Consider the following 20,785-nt stretch of genomic DNA (forward strand, 5'->3'; position numbering starts at 1 on the left):
CACTTTCATTTTCACAAAAATGTTACACTTCTTGAAAATATTATGCTTAAAGAAAATTCTTTGGCAATGCAAGAGAATGGTTTTCGAGTATGGACCACTGATCCTAGCCAATGCAAAGCGCAGCTGACCTTGGGGACCTTAGGGACTGATTGCTTAGTCATGCATCAAAACAACTATACTCAATTACTTTAAAAATAGATAGTTTTTAAGAAACTTAAGACAAGTAATGAAGTCAAATCTGCTTCAAAAGTATAGCAACAAAATAAATATTTTTCATAGGGTCAAGAGACCTGTTTTCCAGAGGGTCAAGAAACCTCTTTATCTCTTCTTTGTACTTGTATAGGATCTAATTGTTAGTTACAACTAAAAAGAAAAATGAAAAAAAATTAGGAATCATAACCTGTAAGATTGATCAACTTGCATAAATGATCGGGAACTTTTGTATTTCATATACATAATAACTCTTACAAGTCCACCATCAGACCATTCGGCTCTAGTAACTCACAATAAAAATAGTTTCCATACCCCATTCGACCATTTTACATGCACACATTTACCCATAAATAAAAACTAAACCCATTTACAAACTAAATCCATCCAACCATTTACAATCACACATTAAACCACTATCAAAACAACTACAGTGACACTCATCAACCATCAAATTCCTCGAATTGATCAACTCCAAATTTATCAGTTGCAGTATTCTTTGCATGTTGAACCTTCAATGTGTATACCTGTAGCAACCAAGGAAAAAAAAACTCATAACATGTGTGCATAACACTTTTTGATGTAAATTCACAAAGGCTGAAATTACCCATCTCCCTATACATAATTAGTAGGCCAAGGCTTAACTCAGACATAGGGACTGATTTGCACTAAGATCCATGGGGGCAAGCATGGCATATCTTGAAGATACTCAAAATGAAAAATTAAAACAAAGACATTAGAAATAAACGTTGCAAGAAGATATATAACGTGAGAAAGGTAATTTTCTCACATTAGAAGATAGGATTTGTGATCTCTATGACCTTTTTGTCGATGTAAACATTCATGTTTTCTCTGCCCTTTCCTGAAAAATTGTTCATTTGCGGAGGAAACTTTTCTTATTTTTTTTCCACTAAATAAGTCTAGAGTTTTCATTAAAGGTTACTACACTAGCAATTTGTGTATCACAGGAAATTGTCTCCTGAGTTGTTGTTACAGGCTTTTAAAAGTGCTAAAATCATATTGAATTGACTTTAAGCCTCAATAAGTTGTTATGTAATTTCAACCTCCCAAACAATATCACAGCTCTACTCTAAAACGTATATGGTATCTTCTAGTACATCTTTATAACATCCTAATAAAATTCAGAACCCGAGCAACAAAGAATGTTCTAAATGCATTTCCATGGAAAGTCTAAGCTTTGTTAATGTAATCTTTTCTCAGAAGGCAATGAGAGAGAACTGGACCAACACTTCTAGCTAACAAACGGTATATAAGCTATAATTTTTCTAGTGGCCAATATCTTCAATTAATAGCAAAGTGATATCCTTTCAATTCATTCCAACATGGTACTTTTATTTGGCATAATAACTATTTCATGTTAAAACTTCTAGTCTCACATCAAAACATTTATTGAACTTCTACTCAATTAACTTGGACTCTTTAGAGTTCAATAATTGGTACAAGAGTCAAAACTGTAAATTGAATGACTTGAAAATTCATGAAATACTTGGTCAATTTACATGCATGAACTTCATAGACTTGGTTACTTCAAAGATTACTAAAGAAGATAAAGCAGTATACAATATTACAATTACATAATCTTCATCAATCCTTTCTGGTTAGTATTGTTCACCCAATGTTTGACTTGTGATGCATTGGGTCAACAATACTAACCACACTAAAGCACGAGTTTAATTTAATAGTTGCCATTGACTTGTGATTTTTTTTTTTTTACTTGATTTAATATCCTACATTTTCACAACAGCCAAAACAAGCTTTAAATAAATAAACAACATTTTCAAATCGAATAATTGTGAAGAGACAGAAATGCAAGGAAAGGCAAAACTAGAGAGATATAGAGGTCAAAGAATAAAGAATAACAAGCAACGAAATGACACCACACGGATTGAGGCATTGAATGTTTGAATTTAGAGCTGCATTGTAACAGCCCGCTAGAAATTCAATTGTGAAATTTCTATTAACTTTACGAACCTCGTGAAGACCCCATAAGTTTTCACGAATCCATTAATCGTATAGGTTTTTGTCTAACTACATAGTTAGTATTATTATTTACTATGGTATCAGAAGTGTGTTTTTTATTATTGGAGATAGTTAGAAGTGTCAAAATGTATTATGGTTTGTGCCATTAGACTCGGAGGGTTATTTAAGGTCTTATGGCGCAATAACATTTTTTCATATTTTCGGACAAAATGTCTGTTCAAAACTGTAGATATTATTGGATAAAAATATCTTAAGCTAATTTTGTGAATATTATTAGATAAAAATATTTTAAGCTAATTTCGTAGATATTATTGAGTAAAAATATCTTGAATTGATTTTTGTAGATATTATTAGGTAAGAGAGTCCTACACTCCACTCTCACTCCGGGTAAGAGAGTCCTACACTTAACTCTCACTCCAGTCCCATCTCTTCCATATCTCATCCATAAGTATCTCCAGCCACCTCTCCCCACGAAATTATTTTCATTTATACTTTCCTTTAAAAGAATATCAAACACTTTCTCTCGGACAGCTTTTAGGAGTTCTTTTGTACGCCCATTTCGAAGCTTTTGTAAGTGTTTTATCATAAAGTCTCCTTCATATAAGTTGTTCATTTTTTAGTCTAGTTTACATAGATATCTTATTTGTCCCATTTTAAGATCATTTGGTCAGTCAAATATTATGTAAACTATAGAAAGGTCATTCTGGGAGATAAACTGGAGAATATGTTATAGTTTGGAGTTTTTGACCAAGCTAATGGATAGATATTGGTCCAAAATTTTTATGGAGTATTGTTAACATGTATATATGACTATTGGTTGAGGATTTTTGCATGATTAAAGGTTTTGATGAAAGATTTTCTTAGATTTAGAAACTTAGAAACTGGAAGAGGAAAAACAGTTTCTGTTTTGAGAAAGTTTAACTCTTTGGTGGTCTAAACCTATTCTAATGACTTTGATAATTTTATTGGAGGATCCTAAGCATCTTATATACATGTTATATTATTATTTTGGAGATATTTGATGTTAGTTTCAAAGATATGAAATTTTATGCAAAGAGATATTCAGATAAGCCAAAGTGTGGATGTTCTTGGCTAAATTTATGTTTTGGTTAATTTCTAACCATGTGATCTTGAATTAGAAGCTTATATATGTTTTAGGACATCTTTTTAAACCATGTGATGGTTTGGTTTGAAGATCACATGTTTATAAGTCATAGATCAAAAGGTTGATCAAAACAAGTTAGAAAATAAAAATCAATGGAAATAGCATATGAGAATTTCGGCCCTATGGAGTTTTAATAGTTGTGATTAGTTTTAAATTTTTCTAAATTGATATTTGAAGTGAGGATAAAATTTACATGAGGTATGTAAATTTTGGTGACATCTGGAGTTAGTATGCAAAATCCTTAAGTTATGGGTAAAACGGTCATTTTCCTACATGCAGAGAGTAAAATGGAAATTTTACTCTTTAAGTTAGTATTTTTCATATTTTAATTTATTAGTGATTTAATGCTAACTTTTAGAATCACTAATTACAGTTCCTTGTGATCGCGCTTAAGGTTTTATAAAAAACGCGGAGATCGAGGTAAGTTAGCTTTTAACTTACTAGCAGTCTACTGTGTATGTGTGCTAAGTAAAGGAATTACAGTGTATGTATGTGTATTATCATATATGTCATGCCATGCCAAATTATCATGTAATTTTCTATTATACAGAATTTATTCTGTCATCAATTTTTATCTGTTATATAATATATTCTGTTATGTATTACTGTACATTACAAGTACGTCATGCTAAGTATGCCATCTATTACATGTATATCAAGTCATGTAATATTCACTGTTGTAAGTATGTCATGTTAAATATGTTGTCTATTATATGTTATGCCATGTTACGAAATGTTTCTATCTCAAGTTGGTCATGTATTTCAAGTTATGTTCAAGTCACGTTATGTTACGTCAGAACTTCAGTCCTTTCGTATTCCAGTCACGTTTCATCTTGATTACTTATGTATGGGGTCACAGCAATTGTGACGCATACACTACGTGAGACACAGCAATTGTGACACGTAGAATACATGGGGCCACAACAACTGTGGAGTATGTATTTACACGTAGAATACATGGGGCCATAACAACTGTGGAGTATGTATTTTTCATGTTAAGTCAAGTTTGTGTAAAATACATGGGGCCACAACAACTGTGGAGTATGTATTTACACGTAGAATACATGGGGCCACAACAACTGTGGAGTATGTATTTTTTATGTTAAGTCAAGTTTCAGAACAAGTTCATGATAAGTCAAGTTTCAGATCAAGTTCATGTCAAGTCAAGTTCAGTTCATGTTTCAATTTAAGTTATGTCAATTATGCTATGTTGTATGCCAAGTTATGCTTTAATTACTTATGAATTTGATTATGCATTTATGCTTTTACTGTCATCCATGCATCATTAGCCTGTGTGGAAGTTTTTTGTTAACTTGCTGAGATTTGTAATCAAATCTCACTGTGGTAGTCCCAACTACCATTCCCCCCGAATGGTAGATCTTGTTACAGGACCTGAAGGAGAATCAGGAGCTGACCAACTAGACACAGTTGACTGAGCGACGATGCGACGTCAATGTTAATATAGTAGTTAATGTAAATTACTACTTGTACGATGGAGTTGCATCTCCAGTACTTTTTGGATCATAATCATTTTGGACTAGTGTTATGATCTTAGTTGTTCAATGAGTCTTTATATATCAAGTATGTTTTAAGCATTTGGGATATTTTCAATTTGGTGCATAGTATTGCTAAAGAAATAATTTATCCGCTGCGAATATTGCATAATGTTAGATGCATGTTAGGAACATTGCATCTTATATGTTATGAACGGGGGCAGGTAACCTTGTGTTACATGTCTCGACGCTTCAAATGTCCGTCCAATCCCAAACAGAATTTGGGGGCGTCACATGCATTTTTAGGCATGTAGGAGGGATTAGCAGATCTGCGAGGAGCAGAGAGTGAAGCAAAGTAGGTCAACTTAAACATATATGTGATGCTCTAACAATGGGGATAATAAACTAGGTCAGCTACAAGCAATTTCATGAAGATGAAGATGTAGATGAATAAATACCTTAGGGCCGTAAATCTCTTCAGCAGAAATAGCCTTTTCAAACACCACAATCGGAGGATGGGCAGGGGACAGAGCTTCAGATCTAGGCAACGAGGGTGCTAGGCAGAGGGAGGGTTGACAGCGACTGGGGCAACTAGGGCAGGGGATGGGGCAAAGAATGGGCGAGGCGGGGTTGGCTTAGAGGATGGGCAAACGCGGGGGGTGGGGGTGGGGGAGAGGATAGTCGACGCTGGATGGGGGTGGGAGAGGATGGGTTGGGCGAAAGCGGGGTGGGGAAGAGGATGAGTGAATTTGAAATGAAGCAAAAATTAGAAAGAGGGAATGGGAATGTGCAATAGGGAGAAAAAAGGAAAATCACCTTAGCCACATAAGGTGTGCTCCAACTGAAGCCAAATAGTGGCTGATGCTAAGATTAATGGTGGCATAAAACTCTCCTAAATCCAAACCGCCAAAAACGTAAATCTCTCTTTTTTATTTTTTCCTTTTTTTTAAAAAAAAAATCTCAAACACAATCCTCTTCAAAATCTTTTTTTTCCAAACCTTTTTTTAGCCGCTCAGCCTCTCTTCCTTTCTTTTTCTTTTTGCCTTCAACATCAAATGATTTTTTTCAAAATTCTCCGTTATTCCATATCACCAAATATCTACTTCAAAATATCCTCTCTTTCCCCTTCGAGATTCTACCTTATCATCTACTTCCAAAAACTGCAGTATCCTCACTTGAAATTCTTGTCGTTCTTTTCTCTTCCAATTAAAAAATCTGCTATTCTTTAATTTCATTCAAAAATCTGCTTCTACCTTTTGCTTCTCCAAAAATTCATCTTGGCCTTTATCCCCAAAACAACAACGATGACTAAATCTTCTATTCGGATAAATCTTCATTTAAATCTGAGAGTCCTTAGATAATTTGGATATTCATTTTCTTCAAATCTGAAATAAAATTTAAATAACAATAATGAAACCTAAAATCAACATAAATAAGTAAAATTAGACTAATGTTTAAAGTTAAGAAGTGATAAAATATATTAAATTATACAAGTCATCAAACACCCCCAAACTTAAAACTTTGTTTGTCCTAAAAAAAATAAATAAATAAAATAAAAGACCACTATAGACAATATCAACTAGACCTCATAGAGAAGTATCATCACTCACCAAGCCATGATCTGAATTTAGATTTCATCACTAGTATCTTACTTTTTTAACATCAAAGATAGTAAGAAAATCAATCAAAAGTTTAGCAATTTGTCAAGAAAGAGTTAGGCGTTTACTTAAACCTAAAGCTAAGACCTTGAGTGTGTGATATAGTAACTTATGGTAAAAAAAATTGGAAGAGGAAAGCAATGAATGCAGTTAAAGCGTTACTTTGGAGAGCATGTACATATGCAATACCCACAAAGGAGAATTTGAAGAAAAAGAAGATCATAGATGACTTTCTATGCCCATTATGCAAAAGTGGTATACCTTTTAGAAATACCAAGTTTACAAGGGAGCATCCCTCATGATTTTATGAGTTACAATCATCTAGAAAAGTAAGAACAAAAGGCTTGGAAAATAAAATAGCTTTAGCAATTGCTACATTTGATCCTACATTTGAACAATTTTGAGATACGTTGGTTAATTTACTTTATTTTATTGTAGTTACAATTTTTTGTAGTGCCTATCATTTATTTTATTGTAGCTACAATTTTTTCTGAAGCATCTTAGAATGCTATCTTGTTGAAAAAGATGGTGGGGTTGTAGTTAGGATCTTATATGCTACCAGTTCATTTAAGATGGGACTTTAAGTGACTGAGACTCTGTAGTAGACTTCAATCAGTGATAGTTTTAAAATGAGAAAAATAATTTTTAAAATGATGATTTAACTACATTTATCTCTAAAAATAATAATAAAATAAAATAAATAAACCAGAATTATTTTATTGCCTATTTTTATATTTATTATTATTATTATTATTATTATTATTATTATTATTATATGTTATTTTATTTTTTTATCCGTATGTTATAGCTTAAAATACATTTAAAAATAAATAAAAAATTTCAGGTGATGCTCATTTGTTACATTAAGAAGAATCACGTGAGAATAACATAAAGTACAGAGTCAAAAGTTATAGAAAATATTTGTTACATTAACTACAAAAATAAAAATACACTTTCCAAATTTGTAAGACTAAAATTAATTAATTAAATGAGAAAATCAAATAATGTTTAAAACTGGAAAAAAAATTAACATAAAAATCCTAATAACCTAAATAACTAAATATTAGGAAAGCTTATTGCAAATACAAATTCAAAAGACTTAAACAGTTAAACTTAAAAAAGTCAAAAGAAACCCATAAAATCAGAAGCTTCTTATTATTTAATAATTTCAGTTTTTTAAATTTAATTAAGTGCATGTTTGGAATTGAGGCAAGAAAAATGGTTTATAACTTTAGGGTTTAGGGTTTATAGTTGAATTACTAAGTTATACCATTAGAAATTTATTTATTGTTTGGTAATCATACGTTTAAATTACTTTCACACATGTTATATTTATTTAAAAACAAATTGAAAAAGTACTTTTTGAGATAGAAATGACGATTATTTAATTTTCTTAAAAATTACGATCATATCTTTAAAAATTTTGAAAAATATAATTATCTTAAAGTTGTATAGGTATCTTCATCCATTGAAAATCTTTTTAAATTTCGAGTTATGTTTCATATTATACGGAAAAACACGTTTGAGGAAAAGTATCAAAATTATGCTATTCCTAACAGAGCTTTTTGGTAGAACAAAAGAACAAGAGAAAGAGAAGCTCCCACCACTCTGTAAAGAAAAAACACAGAACCGTCCCAAGAGGCTCCCTCCTCCCTCCTCTTTCTGTTTTACTATTTTTTTAGTTAGCTTGTTTGTTTTGTCTTGTGTTTTGAATAAGGTGCTCAGTGATGGACTACTGTGAAGGCGTGATTCCGTGGCTCATGCGCCTAGCCCAAGATCTCAGTGGTTCATCTCTCTCTCCCTCTTTCCGGTCAAAAACAGACTTGAAGTGCAGCTAGGGCCATACTCAAGAAGTGGAGGTAGCAGTTATGACTCTGGTGGTCGGAGAAAGAATGGGATGGCCTTTAGTTTCTTGGGGTGAGTGGCAATGCGGAACAACATGGAGGCTCCTGCGGATGTGCATGACCCCTGTTTTGGAAAGGGGAGGATGTTCTCGGTCGGTGGGGAGGTTGCTCCCAGTCGGTTGGGTGCAACGTGGATTGGCGGCGTTTGGTTTTGGTTCATGCAAATGCTCTGTTTTTAGAGCATAAAAAAGGGGAATAAATCCTCTTGCAAACGTGGCTGGTCTATATAGTAGAAGGCAACTCCATGGTGGACATTACCGAAAGGTAACGATGGCTTCTGGAGTGGCAGTTTGCAGTGCAGGTAAGGGGGGAAGTACATTGCTCCTGGGCGCAAGGCAGTTTAAGGTGCAGGACGAGATGGGTCCTGGGAGCGAGGGGGAACATGTGAGTGGGAGATGTGCGGAAATGTGGACTCAAGGATGTGCAAAATCCAGTACTCGTGCTGAAATGCAGCTCCAATGAACTTCGTACAGAAGCCGGTGCTCGTGCATTGGTGGGCTCACAGATGAAAGCAAGGTGGCCGCATAAAGAATATGATGAAATCCTAAGAGCTCCCACTTGCAAACAGATTGGGCCCATGTGTTTTGTTGTTTACTGGGCCCATGTGTTTTGGTTTAGACTGGGCCATGTGTTTTGTTTAGACAGCGTCAGTGTTTTTGCGTTTGTATTTTTATGTACTTTGTTTTTGTTTTATTTTATAAATAAATAAAAAAAATAGACTATTGGACTTGATGTCCATAGCAGTAGTGTCACACTACTCCTTTGAAGGAAGTTGGGTGATAGTCTCACTCCTCTGTTCGAGGAAGGTGGGTGATTGTACTACTCCTCCTTGGTAGGACGGAGCATGTTAGTACCTCTCTTTTTTTGGAAGAGATGCCATTCAATTCTATTTTAACAGAATGCTTTCTTTATTCACTGTTGTCAGCAGAGAGTTTATAGAAGTTAAAACAATTTCCGTCATAAAGAAATTTGTTGGCGGGTAAGCTCCTAATAAATGAGTAGTCTAGCTAGTAATCTGGGTTTTCCATGTATTGATTAGTCACAGCTATAACTTCAGTTTTATTGAATGAAATGAAGTCTATTTCAAAAAATAAAAAAATTATGCTATTCCTCAAAAGTACTTTTTAACTTATTTGAGATTAAAAAGTACTTTAATATATAATACAAACAACCTAGTTTTTCTATTAAAGAACTTTTACGACTATTTAAACAATTTTTATGACTCATAACACAATCCCAAACAGGACGTAAGTGTTTTTTAGTTAATTTTCTAACTTATTTATATTGCAATTTTCAATTTGTATGTCTTTTATTTCTAATTTCAGATGTTTTATGGTCTGTTTTCTCATTTATTAATTGTTTCTTTTTGTTTCTTTTGTTTTTTAATTTCTCTAATGTGACATCCCGATATGGCATTTTTCATTCGTTCTAATGTGATAAATTATCATCACTTAGCATTTCTCATCTTATAATCAATAGCCATTAGATGTATGAGTGACTTTGAAATTTAGTATTTACCTTGTGAATGAATAAATTTTCACTGTAAGGCACTTTGTGCATAAGTGATTCAAGTGAAGCTAACATGGATCTCAATTTTTCATCAATAAGTCAAATGGTATTCTTTCATCTTAGACTTTTAATTTTCAATGCCATATAAAATAAATTTTAATTGACTATCTAATTATATAATTAATTTATAAAATTACTTAAAATGATATTGTTATGTAGGGGTGCTACCCTCACCCTACGGGATACCTTGTCTGCATACTGGTGCAGGGGAGGGGGGTCCTCCATCTACCCCCTCGCCCCCTTAATGGACCTTTGGCCCAAAAGCTGTTTCTTGGCCAAAATAGCTGAAATGGGCCCAAAATGTTTTGGACCATTTTGGGCCTATAAATTAACAAAAAACAAATTCAAAAAAGGAATTTACATGAATAAAAATAATATACATGATACAAATTTAGAGCACATGAACTAATGTAAGTACTACTAGTCTACTACCTAATAAATTAATAATAATGACTAAGCTATTATAAAATTTGAGACTAAACAATTATAAAATTACAAACATAAAAGCGTTCAAGGGACATTGTATCAACATTACAAATAACTGCTTTCAAGGGATATTGTACCAACATTACAAATCACTAAATACATTATACAAGTATAACTGATTCAAATTTCATTGAACTAAGAGACTTGTTTGACATTTGGGACAGCCCAAGTGGGTGGTCAAGGGTGGAAATACATGTAATTAGTGCTACATGCTATGACTGTGAGTGTAACTATGTGAGATCATAAAATCTAAAACAACATTAACAATTTAATAGGAAAATAAATTAGAATTATAAACAAGAAACAAGAAACAAGAATTAAAATTACAAACTTATATTACTATATTATAAATGAAAAAAATAAAAAACTAAAATCTGACTAACCATGATGAGATGAGGATCAAGATGAGACATTGAGAAAAGATCATTTGAATTTTAGTCCTTGGGCTTGGGATTATGATTAACTCATGGAGATTTGAGGCTTGAGATGCACATATTCATATTGTACAAACAATATGAAAATACAAAAATCAATTATATACAAAAAATTATATAAATACAAAAAATCAATAAAGGGACAATACAAATTGTACAAACCTATGAGCTATGGCAAATGGCAAATTGGCAATGGTGGGTCCAATAGCACAAAGTCGTACTGCAGTGGAGGTAGACATCGTCTGACTCATCTCATGTATTGCTACAACAATTAATTTAGAAATCAATACGAATGAAATCAAAATGAATATAAATAAATCAAAATAATAAAATAAAATCAATGATTACCAGACCCAAGTTGATCACCACCCTCCTCCTCGTCAGTCTCCTTAAATTCAAGAACATCTGGAACATAAATTTCATTTCCCATCATCAAACTCTGCATGCATATCAATACATTTACATTTTTGGCATAATCAATTATAACATATATTTTTTTGTAAATACAATTTTACAAATTTGATCATCATATATACTCATATAAAAAGTCTAGAACTTATATAGATTACAGTTCTTCTACATACAACCGGTATGAGAAATCATTGGGGAATCGGCTGATGTTAGATGATAAATTATTAACAAAAGGTGAACGGACGAATGAAAGAAAACCAAAACAGACGAAAGAGGAAGAAAAAAGAATGAGATCTAAAACAACTAGATCTGAGATTTTGTCCTTCCTTCATTGCATTTCATTTCTGCTTTTTTATTTTTATTATTTTTTCTCTAAGTGAAAAACCAGATTTGAGATTTTGTATTTCCATCTTTGGATAAAAAATGATTGTGAAAATTGTTTATAGCGACAATGGGTGAAAAACCATATCTAAGATTTTGTCCTTCCACCATCTTTCTTCTTTGTCAAACTTTTTTCCCCTCATTTCTAGGTGCAAAACGAGATTTGAGATTTTGTCCTTCCATCTTTGTAGCAAAAATGATAGTGAAAAATCGTTTATATTGAAAATGGGTAGAAACCGAGATCTGAGATTTTCTCTTGTCTCCATCTTTATTTTCGTCGTGTTTCTTCTTCCCATGGTTCCATAGAATACCTGAAGCAAAATTCCCGATAGCATTCCTAGTTGAGAGAAAACAACCAAAATGTATTAATTTGTTTGAATAAGCTAAAAACCAGTGTTTCTTTATGGTTCTTGTAATTCCTTTTACTTGATTGGAAGCGCAACTAAACCATGCAGGGAGCTCTGGAATGATTTGGAGAAATGGGGGGCTTCGTGGACTATGGCTTAGTGAGGCGGTGACTTCGTGGAGAAGACGATAGGGATTTCATCGGGATGGAGAAGATGAAGACAAAGGCTTCTGTCTTCATGGGTATGGAGGCCACCATCCACTTCAGTCTTTGCTTGGCTATCAAATTAGAAACAACATCGTTTCTAATTTGTCATATTAGACGCAAAGCCACGAGGGTTCCCCTGGTCGGTTGTGAGTAGAATTTTTGTATAGATTATAGTTAAATGCAATATTATATTAGTATTTGTTAATTATTATAAAATAATGTACTTATACTATAATATAAATAGAATAATAATTTATTATATGTAAACATCATATTATTACTAATATAGATAATCCGTAAAACCAAAAAAATCTGAACAAACCAAACAGAAATTGAAAAAGTCAGGAGTTTTGGTTTCGATAGTGAATCTGTCCAATATCAGTTTTTAAATTTTCAAAATTAGCGTATATCGGTTTAATTCTAAAAAATGTACAAAACCGGACCGAATGAACTGGTTGCACCCCTACATATAACATGAACAAGAAACAAAGGAATTAAAATCCAAACTCGGTCAGGCAAAAACGAGATCATACTGTAAGAACAAAACATAGAACGAAGCAATGAGGGACACAACAAAAATTACACACAATGGACCAAAAATAACCAAAAATCACTGTTATTAACGGATATTAAACATCTTATAAATACAAAAAAAAATTTTTCAATTTATCAAAAAAAAATCATATAACCACTGCCTATGTTTTCTTAAAAGCTATGAAAAATAAATAAATAAATAAAGTTTTCTTAAAAGCTTTCGTAACATAGTAGTGCTACATCCACCGAGGATGTAGCACGAGCTTGGTCCCAAAAAGAGCTTTTTTATTTATTTATTTTTATTTTTTTCATTCATTTTTTTATATTCTTAAATATTTTTTAAAAATAAAAAAATTCATAATATCACTAAAAAAACACTTCCTTAATGACTAAAAAAAAGACTCGGGACACAAATTCAGGACCAACATTTGGTGGGTTTAGTGTTTCTCAAAAAATGTTATTTATCGCACATGGATGAACTCAGAACTTCTAGCCATCACTATCATCTGCCCATGCTCTATCTGAGATTTCTCATTTCTGCATTGGCTTGTCATTTTCCTACATACCATATTTTGATTTCTTATTTTTGGTTTCTATTGTGAATTTGAAGTGAGTTATATCATTACATGGTAAATTAGGGAAAATATATCTAGTGAAGAAGTTCTTGATGTTAGAACATAACGCAATATATTTTGGTTTCCATACTCAAAGATTGTGAAAATGGGAAGGAGAGCCGAAGATGATGAAAATGAGTAATAGTGCTTCTGCCTCTGCTTATCTCATCTGATCTACTTGTGCTTTTTGTTATCCTAGAAATACTGAATGGGTACAACTCCTAAATCTTTGAACTCTCTTCTTTTCTTCTTCTCGAATCATTTAATTCTTGATTATCATTGTGTATGTCATCTTTCATCCCATTCTTCAAGCAGTTACTATCTTCATAGTGTAGCTAGCAACTCTTCCACCAGAGTTCGAGAATAAGGGGAAAGCCCCAATCAGTTGTTGAAATATGTAAGAGATCAATGAAAAATTGGGACCATCAAGAATCTTGATAGTGCCTTGGGCTTATTTGATCGAATGGTCTGCATGCACCCTTTGCCTTCTGTTGTGTCTTTTAATCAATTGCTGACAACAATTGCAAGAGCGAAGCATCACTCAACTGTGATCACATTGGTAAAACAAATGAATTTGTTAGAAATTGCTCCCAATCTTCATACTCTCAATATTTTGGTTAATTGCTTCTGCCATCTTAACCGTGTGGATTTGGGGTACTTTGTTTTAGCAAAAATTTTGAAACTGGTTTTCAACCTAACTTTGCGTCTATAAATACTCTTGTCAAGGGGCTCTATCTCTAGGGTAAAATTTCTGAAGCGGTGAATTTGGCTAATGAAATGGGGGAGAAGGGATATAAACCTAATGGATTTACCTACTCAACAATAATTAACGCTCCGTGTAAGGTAGGTGATACTGATCGGGCCATTAACTTGCTTAGGAAGATGGAAGATGCAAATTTTTTACTTGATGCGGCATCGTATAATACAATCATTTGCAGTTTGTGCAAGGACGGATTGTTGACTGATGCCTTGAAACTTTTTTCCACATGACGAGTAAAGGCATTCAACCAAACCATTTTACTTATAATCCCTTAATTTAGGGCCTATGCAATTTTGGCCATTGGAAAGAGGCTACTAAATTAGTGGCTGAGATGGAAGAGAGGAATATCATGCCAGATGTGCACACTTTCAATATATTGGTGGATGTGCTTGTAAAAGAGGGGAAGATGACGAAGGCAAAAGAAGCTTTTGATATGATGACTGAGAAAGGCATAGAGCCAGATTTAGTCATGCACAACATTCTTATAGGTGGGTTTTGTTGAGTGGGGAAACCTCTGGCTACATTAGAGCTACTCCATGTGATGCAAGCTTGTGGAGAACATCCGAATCTCCAAACTTATGCCATTTTGTTAGATGGTTTTTTTATGAACAAACATTTTGTGGAGGCAATGGCATTGTTTCCAGAGATGGTATACAAAAAGTTGGACATTAATATTGTGATTTGTTGAGTCGACAAGGAGGTTGATGAGAGGAAGTAGGAAGCTGTCATTCAGGTAGGCCTTGTTCAAATCAGTGAAGTTGACGCACTCCATTTACCGTTCGGTTTCTTCATAACCACCACATTGGACAACTAATATGGGTAATGTGCTTCCTATATGAATCCTGACGCGAGTAGTTGATCGACCACAGTGGCAATAGAGGCGTTCTTCTCCGCACTGAAGCTCCTGCGCTTCTGTCTTACTCCTTTGGCCTTAGGGTCCACACTCAAATGATGCTGCATGACCGTCGGGTCAATCCCTAGTATGTCTTCATGGCTCAAAGCGAAAACATCTATATGTTCCATGAGCAACTGTTGTAAGGTGTCCCTTACTTCAATGGCTATTCCAGTGCCAATCTTGGTGGTGGCTTTTGGTCGGTTTGGGTCCAGTAGGATAAGCTCCAGTGGCTCGTTCACCTCCACTTTCTTGAGCGCATACTCATCCCTTGTTTCATCTTCCGCGTGGGTGCATTCCGGAGCTGGCGAGAGGACCCTCAGTATCTCCTCCCATGCCCGTGGGGTGTGGGTTCCCCCTCCAGTGTCTTCTGGCCTGCATCGTCGTGCGCCCCCCTTTCTCTCCTTCTTGTGGGATCGCTTTCATGGTTGATGTTTCCATGCTTATCTATGTTGCTATTTTGCAGCACTCCAAAGCCATCCGAGAGTGGGCTCTTGTAAGCATACGAAGGACACATTCAATTTTTTTGAATCCCACAAACAATGTCACTGTTGACGTCGTGTTTTGTACACTTTTGGACTAGGCTCTCAGCAACTCGAGCATTCAATCTTGAGCCCGCAAACACAAAAATAACTCTGGAGTCCAGCAGCCGGGGTGGCAACCTGGTGGAGCCTCCGATGCCTAAGTTAGTAGAATTTGAAAAAGAGAGTCCAAACGTATCTATAGCGAGCAGAGATCAAAGAGTTCAACCCCTATTTTGGTGTATGAGGCTTGTTTTTATACCAGCATTTGGGGTCAGAGACCCATGCCCTGTGGCTAAGTAGAGGGGTGTCCTCCCGGTACTCCTTCTGCCAAGCCTCATGTAATGCGCGTGCCCATCTGGGTGAGGTAATTAATGCAGCCTGATCCTCTGATGAGTGCATTCAATGTGGTATGATCTTCGAGTTTTGCTTTGGAGTTCCGTTGAGATAGCATGTTCCCCCCCCCCCCCCACCCCTCTCTCATCGAGGTGTCCTCGTATGACTCGGGGTGGCGACCCGTCTTCTGACTTGGGACCTTGTTCTCAACTTGCACAGGTCAAGAGCCCTCTAAATGGGCTGACGAAAGGCTAGGCGGGGAGGGGGGCCTTTTGGCACTAGTTCCGTCCTCCCGTACCCCCCGGGGTTTGGGAAAATTCCCTTGACTCCAGATCTGGGCCTACATTCTCGGGCCTTAGGCCCTAGGGGAAATCCCCCAACATCTCCATTCGTCTATTTATAGTTTAACAAAAAATATTAACAGGAAATTTGTTACGTTAAATAGAATCACGTGAGGATAACATAAAGTATAGAGTAAAAAATTTTAGAAAATATCTGTTAGATTAACCACAAAAATAAAAATATACTTTCTAAATTTATAAGACAAAAATTAAATAATTAAATGAGAAAATCAATTAATATTTAAAACTGAGAAAAAAATTAACAGAAAAATCCTAATAACCTAAATAACTAAATATTTGGAAAGCTTCTTACAAATAAAAATTCGAAAGAATTATACAGCTAACCTTAGAAAAGTAAAAAGAAGCCCATCAAATCAATAGCTTTTTATTATTTAATTGTTTCAAGTTTTTAAATTTAATTAAGGCTATGATTAAAATTGCGGTAAGAAATATGATTTATAATTTTAAGATTTATAGTTTATAGTTTAAGTATTAAGTTATGCTATTAGAAAGATATTTACTTTTTGGTAACCATACGTTTAATGTACTTTTAAACATGTTACATTTATTTAGAAATAAATTAAAAAAATATTTTTTGAGTTATAAATAACGATTATTTAATTTTCTTAAAAATTACTAATTGAATTGGAATATTGTATATTTTATAGATTTAAAACCAATATATTTTGATTACTTTATTAATATTATTATTAGTTTTAAATAAAAAATAGTTAATAGACATAAATTCGAGTTGTGATTTAAATTAATTAATATTATAATTTATGCTTATTTTTATAAGATGTAATTTAATTAATATTTTCTCACCTCCACGACATATTTTTTATATTTAGTTCTTTCTCTTAATTTATTTTTTATTTTCTCAATGAGCAGCAAGGGAGGGATCCCTTTTGGGTTTTACGGAATACACAAAGCAGAGAAAGACACTACGAGCTGCAACTGCTCTGCACGAACCGAGGGGCTCTCTCTCTCTCACAAAAAAAAAAAAAAAATTGACGCTGAAACGGAGGGATGCTAGACTGAAAAACAAAAAGGCTGGAGATTATTTTTCACAGAAGTAAAGGGGCTTCAACGGGCAAAAAAATGAGAGCTTTGGAGAGATTTTTCTTTGGGTTTTGGAGACTTACACAAAAAAGCAGGAGTTTTATTTTATTATTGCTAGCTTTGGACGAAAAGAGTAAAGAGCTTTAGACGGAGGGGACTTTTGGCTTTGAGACGTAGCACACAGACGGAAAAAGAAAGAAAAGAAGGAACGCAGAGGGGGACAACACTTTTGGCATGGACTGGAATGCAGCAGAAGAAAAAAGAAAAAGCTTGGGGAGGCTCTGGCTTCCGAGGACTCTTACTCAGAGAAAGGAGACCGATTGGAGGGACTCTAGTTTTATTTTTGGTCTGGAAGCTTTGGATCACGTAGGAGTGATTTACGGAGAGAGAGGGTGAGGTCTGGTTTTTGGGGGGCGGGCTAGACTTCAACGCAGGCGAGGGACTTCCTGGCTTACGGAGAGGAGCTAGACTGAGAATTGTTTTTTTGGGATTTCTAGTGGTCGACGCGGCACGGAAAAAAAAGAAAACAAGAACATAGAGAGAGAGCACGGGCTGGCTGAACTTCCGAGCTTTGGTGAGAGAAGCTGGAAGGGGACTCTTACACGGGACGCAGCAGGAGACTTACAAAACTAGGGAGCTTGGACGAAAAGAAAGAAAGCTGAGCAAAAGAAAGTGGCTTTGGTCAGTTCTGGAGGGACTTTTTTCGTCTGGGATGCTTACGGACGTAACACGCAGATGATGGGGCTTCTATTTGGAAGGAGCTTTTTTTTTTTTTTTTTCCTTAGCTCTATCTTCACTCCATCTTTATTTTATTTTAATTTTATCATAAAAAATATTTATTTAATTTCCATGACTCTTATGATGAATATGATTCGCTAAATTTTCATACTAAGGTTAGAGGTGAAGCCTAATGATTTAGATACTATTTCAAATCAATAATAGAATTTATATTGTGAGTTTGATCAATTGAATGGTTTTATTAATGGATAATTTGATTATCTATATATTTATCTTGATCTCTTGTGATTTTCAGATACATGGGATGCTTGAAAATTTTATGTGATGTTCAAATAGATTTGTGAATGTTTTAACCACCAATTGTTCATACTTAATCATTAGTGATTAGTTTTTTTGGCCTTAACTGCTAAATCCTCCAATTAAACAAAATCATTATTCTAGTTTAATTGAAGTAAATTTATCGGAAATAATATTCTAAATTATTAGACGGATCCTCGAAACCTTAATCGTTCTGCATATCAATTTATTTTTTCATTATAGTTTTATTTTGTTACTTTAAAAAATATTCATCTCAATAATTTTTTCTTCTATTTAGTTGCACGTTTCTTTTAGTAATTTCTTTTCATTATTTGAGTTTATTTTCCTTATCATATAAGTCAATCTATGTGGATTCAACACTGTTAGGTACTACAATACCTGTATACTTACAAGTAAAATTACTCTAAATTTTTGATTCACTAGTTTGAGTCAAAGTTTAGGCATAATAGTTATGATCATATATTTAAAAGTTTGAAAATTATAATGATCTTAAAGTTGTATAGGCATTTTTGTCAATTGACAGTTTTTTAAAATTCGAATTATGTTCCGTATTATACGGAAAGTCCGTCTGAGGAAAAGCATAAAAATTATGGTTCTCCTCAAATGTATTTTTTTTAACTTATTTAAGATTAAAAAATATTTTAATATATAACATACAAACAACCTAATTTTTTATTAAAGAGTTTTCAAGACTATTTAAACACTTTTTAGCTCCTAACACAACCCTAAGTGTTTCTTTAGATAATTTTCTAACTTATTTATATTGCGATTTTCAGTTTGTATGTCTTTTTATTCCTAATTTCAGATGTTTTTAAAATTTAACTTATTAAGTTTTCTTGTTTTATTTGAGCTTTTTATGGTCTGTTTACCCATTTATTAATTGTTTCTTTTGTTTTTCTAATTTTTCATTAGTTCTATTGTGATAAATTAGTGTCACTTTAGCATTTTTCATCTTATAATCAATAGCCATTAGATGTATGAGTGACTTTGAAATTTAGTAATTACCCTCGTGAATGAATAAATTTACATTATAAGGCACTTTGTGTAGAAGTGATTCAAGTGAAGCTAATAGGGACCTCAATTTGTCATAAATAAGTAAAATGCTATTCTTTCATCTTATACTTTTAATTTTCAATGCCAAATACAACAATTTTAATTGTCTATCTATTTATATAGTTAATTTATAAAATCACTTAAAATAATATCATTACATGATAGAGATGATAAAATATAAGCTAAAAAATTATTTGACAAGATAATACATAAAAAAGTAATTAGACTTGAATTTTAAAAATTTTCAAGGGCAAAAGGAGTAAAAAAATTATTATTATTATTTTTAATTTTAACTAGATATTTTTAGTTTTTGCATGTTTAGTTTCAATTTTTCTAACTTTTTTAAGAATAAAATTTGGGCTTGTTTAAAACATCCAAACTGGAGAGAGACACTCACCGAAAGGCCAGCATCGAGAGAGAAACGGTGGCAAAAACTCGAAAGTTTTGTAGATCTAGCCTATGTGAAAATTATTTAGCATGTGAAAAGTCAAAGTCTACTTTCACTCAATATAAGTTTTTCTTTTGTTAGGCACAAGGGAAAGGGAGAAAGGGCAGTGAGATAGAGAGAGATTGTGGACAAAGTATATATGTGCACGCGCACGAGTAAACTTGGGTCCATTTCTAACATCCAAATGGGACAGAGAGAGAGACTTATCGAAAGGCTAGAGGCGAGAGATTGAGATAGCAGTACAAACATGAGGGCTTGTAGATTTTTTTGTTTTGACGAGAGAGAGAGAGAGAGAGAGAGAGAGAGAGAGAGAGAGAGAGAGAGAGAGTATGTGTGCGTGCGCGCGCGTGTAGAGGGCATAGAGAAAAATTCCATGGGATTTGTAGAAGACATTAGCCTAACAAGGGACAACAACGTAAAAAATGAAAAGATTTGGCAATTGAGGAAATGAGACTGAAGACTCTGAACTCCATCCCTCCCCACAATCTACGAAAACATTCTATCATCCTGATAATGTCACACCTCGAAACAATAGAAGCAACCGGATGTAAAAGAGTTTTACTACTCATCATCCTCACACAACACACTTATATATATATATATATTTATATATATAATACATTTTTGGCATAATCAATTATAATATATATTTTTTTTGTAAATACATTTTTACACATTTAGTCATATATCCTCATATAAAAAGTCTAGTTATTATATAGATTATAGTTAAATCCAATACTTTATTAGTATTTGATAATTATTATAAAATAATTTACCTATACTATAATATAAATAGAATAATAATGTAGTATATCTGAACAACATATTATTACTATTATAGATAATCCGTAAAACTAGAAAAATTTGACCAGACTAGACCGTAACTGGAAAAATGAGAAGTTT

General features: G+C 33.6%; 1 pseudogene; it reads left to right on the forward strand.

The window, feature by feature from the left end:
- The first annotated feature begins 13,860 nt into the window (after window positions 1-13,860).
- On the forward strand, window positions 13,861-14,675 carry LOC122274774 (annotated as a pseudogene).
- Window positions 14,676-20,785: the final 6,110 nt, after the last annotated feature.

This window comes from Carya illinoinensis, chromosome 8 (genome assembly GCF_018687715.1).
Source record: "Carya illinoinensis cultivar Pawnee chromosome 8, C.illinoinensisPawnee_v1, whole genome shotgun sequence".
NCBI lineage: Eukaryota > Viridiplantae > Streptophyta > Magnoliopsida > Fagales > Juglandaceae > Carya > Carya illinoinensis.